Genomic DNA, 7,608 nt, shown 5'->3' on the forward strand with positions numbered 1-7,608 from the left:
TTATATAAAACTCTCTATACGTATGCATTGCTATGGATTTGTTTCTCTAATGTACCCAGACTAACACAGATGGCAAATTATTTTACCATTAAATAAATCAGAAGTGGTGAAAGGGCTATGTAGCCAATGCATCTGTGGTAGTTACACAATGTCATGTCCACTTGAAGATATATAAAATGTAGGGATGGTATTCAACCTGTCAATCAGGTCACAGCTTGAATGGTGTCCCCTAGTGGGCATGCCCTTCTCATAAAGAGGGCTCTGGAACCTCCCCCTCTCTCTGCCTTCTCCTTCCTGATGGCTGACCCTGGTTGCTGCGAGAGCCCTGTGAGGTGTCCACTGCCATGTGGCTTCTTGAGTCTGAAGAGGGACTTGGGGACTAGTGTCGGACTTATGAACTTGAGTTGGACTGGGCTGGAACACTTTCTTGATATATAATTACTATTTGATAGATAGTGCTCTTGTACATATATGAATGCCACTACACCACTAGGGGTCATTGGGGTGGCCAAGTAGTATTACACACAAATTTTGTTCTAGATTTTTCCCACATGGGATCTGGTCCAGAGTATGACTGCTTCCTAAAAATACACCCTCAAGGATTTCAATCAGAATTTGGCTAGCTAGCCATTTCCTTTCACAAAAGAACCTGGGTTTTGCTAACACTGAGCTAGCTCATTGGGCTAAGCATTATCTGGTTTAAGCCAATCACGTTTTCTGTCCAACAAAAGAGGCCTGTTATCTCCACCAAGGGAGCTCTTTCTCCCTCTTCCCGGGAATCTCACCACTGAGCTATCTTTAAACTGGCGGTATCACCATTGCCTTTTGAGAGTCTGGTTCATTTGTTCAACCATCTCACTTGATTGAGGTCACCAGACAAAGGGCAAATTTCAGGGCAGGGCACCTCCTTGAGTTCCTTCTGCCATAAAATATGGGTGGCCCTGCTGCCATCTGAAATATCCTTGGCATGGCTTCCAGCACTGTAACAACACACAAGCCAAGCTGACAAACAGATGGTGGAATTCATGCATGGCGGTTGATTACTATTGCCTGTATAGTGTAAAAAGTTGCTCAGCAAGTGTTGTTTCTTCTTTAACCTCAGTCTGTGGGGACATGAGAGATTTATTCGGTATGGGGACAAACTGTTGCTCTGTGTGGTTTCCAACTTGTCAACTAAACTATGGTGTTTGTACCCAGCCACCGGATCCTACACACCACATACATTTTGCATAACTCCTTCTTCCTGTGAAGCAGTAGTCCCTACATAATTTATAATGTCTGGGTCAATCCTGGAAGACTAGGGAGACCAGGGTTCTGGGGGTGACAATCTTGTCCTGTAGATCTGGCGTCTCCATAGCATAGCGATGAAACCTGAGTTTTTATCTACAGCTCAACCCAGTCTCATCTTCCAAGACCTGTGTCCAAGGTAAGGCAGTTACTGGGAGGTCGGATTTATTCGTAGGTGTATCATCTCTCCAGGACTCCATCAGGGCCAGAGGATCTGAGAGCAAACGAGTGAGTCCCCCACTCCCGGTTACCTTCTGGGCAAAACACAGAGATCTCCCCATCATGAGGTGCAAGAGAGCATGAGTGTAGAATCACATGATGACATGGGGGTGACTTTGAGATGAGTTTCCTGGAGGTGGCAAAAAGTGGGGGACCTCCAGGGATTTCGTTTTCAGAGACTCTTCTGAAGATCCCCACCCTCCACCCCCCACCTGTGTTAGTCTGAGTTGACTAGAGAAACAAATCCAGGGAGACTCTCGTATGTGTGTAAGAAAGAACTTTATATAAGAGCAATTGTATATTGAGAAACATCCCATCCCAGTCCAGATCCCAGTCCAATATTAGCCCATATGTTCAATACTATTCCATAAATTCCTCTTTAGATTCACAGAGCCATGCAATAATGCTGAATGCAGGAAGATCACAGGCCAGTGGTGGAAAGTCTTGTGGATCCAGTGGTGGTGGAAGGACCTTAGCACTGGCGTGCATCTCCACGTGTCTCCTCCAGTTCCAGGGCTCTGGCACCATCAGTATGTTCCCATGTGGCTTGTCAACAGGAATCTGTAGCAGGGAGTGTCTATGTGTACCTGCCTCCAGTCAGCTATTTATCTCCATCGTGCCTCCAAATGAGGTCATCAAGCTGTGATCTGATTGACAAGCTAAGCTCCACCCTTTCACTAATAGTCTCAAGTTAGCACCAGGTTATGTAACTATCATCTTCCCTCACAAACACTGACCTTTATCCAAGCCAAGCTGGATGTGTTACATGGGGTTCTCTAGAGAAGCAAGACAAGGGACACTTGTGTGTGTTGTACAAAGAAAGACTCATATCAAGAAATGGTGCACGGAGTTGAAGAAATAGGCAAGGTCAGTCCGGTTCAGGTCAGGCTTCTCCTGACTCATGGAAGCTGAGAAGCAAGAAGCAGGATGACAAGGTAGAACTGTGTGCTGCTGAGGGGTGGTGTGGTGGGGGGGCACAGGCTGGTGGATGCAGAGGTAACAGGAACTCACAGTTGGCTGAATGAACTGGTGAGAAGACAGCCCATCCCTTTGTTCTCTCTGGGGACACAGTATTCAGATTTGCTAACAGTATCCATCAGAGTCCAATCAGGCAAACAGAAAACATGTCTATGCATTTAAAATGAGGAGCTTAATAACGTGGACCCTTGACATTCAACACAACTTGAGGATGGATGTTACCATCGTAGGACCAAGGACAAGCTTTGCAGGGAACAGAGACACAAATCCACTAAAGATGGCAAAGCAATGAGAGGGGAGGAAGGGATACTCAGAGGTAGAATGAGACTCCCAAAAGGACACACGTAACCGAAAAGACCAGATAGAGTGAGATTTGTTGGACTGGCTGTTGTTGCTCTTCGGTGCCATTGAGTCGGTGCCGACCCATAGCCAAGGAAACACTGCCCGGTCCTGTGTCACCCTCACAACCAGTCCTATGCCCGAGCCCATTGTTGCAGCCACTGTGTCCAACCAGCTCCTCGAGGAGATGGCTTTACCGAACACGATGCCCTCTTCCAGGGACTGGTCTCTCCCGACACCATGTCCAAAATAAGTGAGACAAAGTTTCACCATCTTTGCCTCTAAGGAGATCCCTGGCTGGTCTTCATCCAAGACAGATGCGCATATCCTTTTAGCAGTCCTTGGTACTTTCAACATTGTAGTCTTCTCCAGCACCACAATTCAAATGCATCAGTTCATCTTCGGCCTTCTTTAATCCAGAACTTCCCATTCCCCATCCCTCCTACCCTCCGAAACCACGTATATTCTTTGGTTCCTATCTCTTTGCCTCTTTCCTATAAGTCACCTCACATACCTCTGAGGTGACTCAAAACACCGTGGGCTTGGGTCAGGTGCGCCTTCGGCCTCAAAGGAACATCCTTGTTTTTCAATACTCTAAAGAGGTCTTATGCAGCAGATTTGCCTAATGCAAAACGTCTTTTGATCTCTTGACTGCTGCTGAGAAGCAACTGCTGCATCCATGAGCGTAGGGTGTGGATACAAGCAGGACTGACTAGTATTAGTCACATATTTTCAGGAAGAATTTCCCCCCCACCCTGCTTCCTGCTCAATGCTAAGTAGCCTCTGAATTGTGCAATAGGCTAAGTGCTGGACTACTCACTGTGAGATTGGAGGTTCAAGTCCACAGAGGCGGCTCAGAAGAAAGGTGTTACGCTCTCCTGCAGAAAGGTCAAAGGCTTGACAACCCAATGGAGCTGTTCTGCTCTGACCCACGTGGGGCTGCCATGCGTTGGAATCAATTCCAGGACAACTGGTTAGGTTTCTTGGTCTCATTGATGCTGAATTCAAAACAGATCTGTTCCTTGCAACCCTCACACCATAGAGATTCGTTTTGATATGTTCTCTAAAGAAGTGGAAGCTTTTGGACACTGGGTTAACAAAGAGAACACCTCCCAGAGTCTCTAACCAGGGCGAGCCCTTGGCTTTCTCCATTGGCCCTTACAACTTTCCAAGTCATGCAAATCTCCCAGGATCATTGCCTTCAAGGTAAGAGCCATGCTCAGAGTTTGGTTTGACTCTGCAGATCACACCTTCCCTTGCTAAGAATAATAATAATAAATCAAGGTGAAAATACACAAAACATTGGCCAATCCAGCCATTTCCATGTGTCCAATTCAGTGACACCGATTACACGCTTCACGTTGTGCATCTATGATCACTCTCCTTTCGTAAGTTAGCCCACCACCATGCGCATAAAACCACTGCCTTCTAATCCAGACCTTCCCATTTCCCCATCCCTCCTACCCTCCGAAACCCCGTACATTCTTTGGTTTCTATCTCTTTGCCTCTTTCCTATAAGTGAGGTCACCCAGTACTTGTCCTCTGTGACTAACATTTCACTCAGTGAGATGAATCAGAGTCAGCTCGATTAGCAACAACAACAACACGTCTTCAAGGTCTCTCCCTACGACGACATTCAGGAGAACTCCATTGATCTTGGGGCTGGAGCAGGATCTCATTCTACGTGGCTCTATCAGATGTTGCTTAGTCTTTCATCTATTGGTGGATTCTTTGAATTTTCTCCCACCAGTCAGACAAGCTCCGTGTGATAAATACCCGATGGGGGTCCCTGAGCGGCATGGACAGGTATGTGCTTGACTACTAGCTAACAAGGTCGGCGCTTTGGCCCCACCCAGGCTACCATGGAAGGCAGACCTGGTGGTCTACTTCCAAGAGGTCAGAGCCTTGAAAACCCTGTGAAACCTGGCTCTACGCTTGGGGAGCTCATGGCGCACCGAGTGGCTCAGCAGCCACGGACTGCAGCAAGATGAAGTGCTCAGAGGAGCTCTGTCGGTTCCGATTTTGATGTGCAGGAACGTTGACTCCACATGGCATAGCATCTTGCCCGAGAACAGAGTGTCATTCGTTTCTGGAATTGGGACTGACCTTCCAATCAGAGTATTTCATAACCTGGGTGCCACCTGGCCCCATAGATTCAGAATGAGTTGAAAAGAGAGAGGATTAGATATGTAAGAAGCCCAGCTTCCCTGACACGATCGATCGCTGAAGACAAAGCAGGTGCATAAGCAAATGTGGTGAAGAAAGCTGATGGAGCCTGGCTGTCAAAGATATAGCATCTGGGATCCTAAAGGCTTGATGATAAACAAGCGGCCATCTAGCTGAGAGGCAACAAAGCCCACATGGAAGAAGCACACCATTCTGTGTGATCACGAGGTGTCCATGGGATCGGGTATCGGGTAATCAAAGAAAAAACAATCATATCATTGTGAATGAGGGGGAGAGTGGAATGGAGACCCAAAGCCCATCTGTAGGCCACTGGACATCCCCTTACAGAAAGGTTGCAGGGAGATGAGCCAGTCAGGGTACAGTGTAGCACTGATGAAACATAACATCTTTCCTCTAGTTCTTAAATGCTTCTCACACCCCTGCCAACTATCATGATCCCAAATCTACCTAACATATCTGGCTAGACCAGAGGATGTACACGGGTACAGATAGGAACTGGAAACACAGGGAATCCAGGACAGATGACCCCTTCAGAACCAGTGGTGAGAGTGGTGAAACCGAGAGGGTGGAGGGAAGGTGGAGTAGAAAGGGGGAACTGATTACAAGGATCTACATATAACCCCTCCCTGAGGGATCGACAACAGAAAAGTGGGTGAAGGGAGATGTTGAACAGTGTAAGACAAGACAAAATAATGATAATTTATAAATTATCAAGGGTTCATGATCAGGGTGTGGAGGTGGAGGTGGGGAGGGGGGGTAAAAATGAGGAGCTGATACCAAAGGCTCAAGTAGAAAGCAAATGTTTTGAGAATGATGAGGACAACAAATGTACAAATGTGCTTGACTCAATGGATGTTTGTACGGATTGTGATAAGAGTTGTATGAGCCCCCAATAAAATGCTTTTTTTTTTAAAACAAGCCCAGCTTCATTTGAAGCATTCCTCCATAAAGCATTTGTCGGTTGCTAAGCTGACCCACATGCCCTTCCACCAACTACCTCTTTTGGAGGAAGAGTAAAAATAACTGGGGTGGAGGGAAGGGAGCTCTTCCCTTTGACAGGGGCATTGATGAAGACACCCAAGACAGGGTCTCGGCCAGTCCCACGAACTCACCGTGTTTGCTGCGGCACCCTGAACACGAACAGCTTCAGCACAGGCCTGACTCTTGGGGCTGCGCCATGTCTCCTATGCCCACCCCCCTTCTGTGTCTTGGTGAGTCCAATAATGGGGCAGGGGCAATTAGAAGACAGAGGGGTGGTCCACTTCAGGTTCAAGTCCAGTCCCCTGCTCAGTCCTGGCTCTCTCTGGATTTCTGGGAGCTGGGGGAGGAAGGCCATCCCTCCTGCGGTCTGCTCACTGAACGCTCCTTGAGAGTCTAGGTTTAACCACAAAAGGCTTGCTCTCAGGACCAGATGTGAGGCGGTGAGGTGGGGAAAGAGTCCAGATTTAAGAAGGCCAGGCTAGTGTATTTGGGGAGAGGGAGCTTGGGGACTTGTCTTGAAACCATTGCAGAGCAAGAAGAAGGATTCAATAGTGAGACTTCTCTTGGCTGCCAAGGATCCGAGAAGCTCGTCACTGTATTAGCCAAACACAGAGACCAGGCTGATTCAAGAACTGCTAGGCTGACTTCCGCACACGCCTGCAGAAGCAGTACAGCCAGGTGTCTCCTCTGAGCTGTTTCAGCTTTCAGTCCTGAGCAAGCAAGTTCCTTTACCTTGGACGATGTGACAAGAAACTGGTGTTGGGTTTTGTTGTGTGACAATGATCACAGGAAGAGGTTAGCAGGTTTTACAATGGTCACAGGAGATAACTGATATTGTGAGAAGGCCGGTTTTGCAATGGTCATTAGGAAACCGTGTCCACCTACATTTCTCCGGCGCCAGTCGCCCCGGTCCCCTGCACCCCCACTCACGCTTGCCTACTTCTTCCTGAGTCAGGACATCCTGCCAATTCAGCATCAAGGGAAATTTCACTATACGGGGGCTGTAACCGTTTGCATTTTTAACAAAGTCTTAAATTGTGTTATATGTTTAATAGTTTGGTGGCCAGCAGGATCATCATCCTCTATATCACTATGAACACTGGAAAGGAATGGTTTGGAAATTATGGGCGACTGCTTCCCGTGGGTGGTGTCACATTTGGGTTTCCCTACCAGGAGCCCTGGTGGTGGAGTGGTTACCAGCTGCCCACCAAGTGGGCAGTTCCAAACCACCAGCCCCTCGAAGGGAGAAAGAGGAGGCGTTCGACTCCCATAAAGAGTTACACCTTCAGAAACCGACAGGTGCAGTTTTACCTTGTCCTGTAGGGTCACTGCGAGTCATCACTGACTCAATGGCAATGAGTTGATTGACCACCTCCAAGGTTGATGAGTTGAAGCCACCCCATGGTGCCTTGAAGACAGGTAGCTGACCTGCTTCATGAAGGTCGCAGCCTGGGAAACCCAGTGGAGGGCCCTAACCCGCACACCTGGGCTGGCTGTGAGCCAGAAACCACTCACAGCTGCTAACCACAACGGCGACAACGGTGGCAAATCAATCCCTCTCCCTTCCCCAGGCTATCCCTCGGTCCGGCCCTGTTCTGGGAGGACCTGGGCCAGTGG

This window comes from Echinops telfairi, unplaced genomic scaffold (assembly GCF_000313985.2).
Source record: "Echinops telfairi isolate 266 unplaced genomic scaffold, ASM31398v2 ScPeMD7_655;HRSCAF=1070, whole genome shotgun sequence".
Lineage (NCBI taxonomy): Eukaryota > Metazoa > Chordata > Mammalia > Afrosoricida > Tenrecidae > Echinops > Echinops telfairi.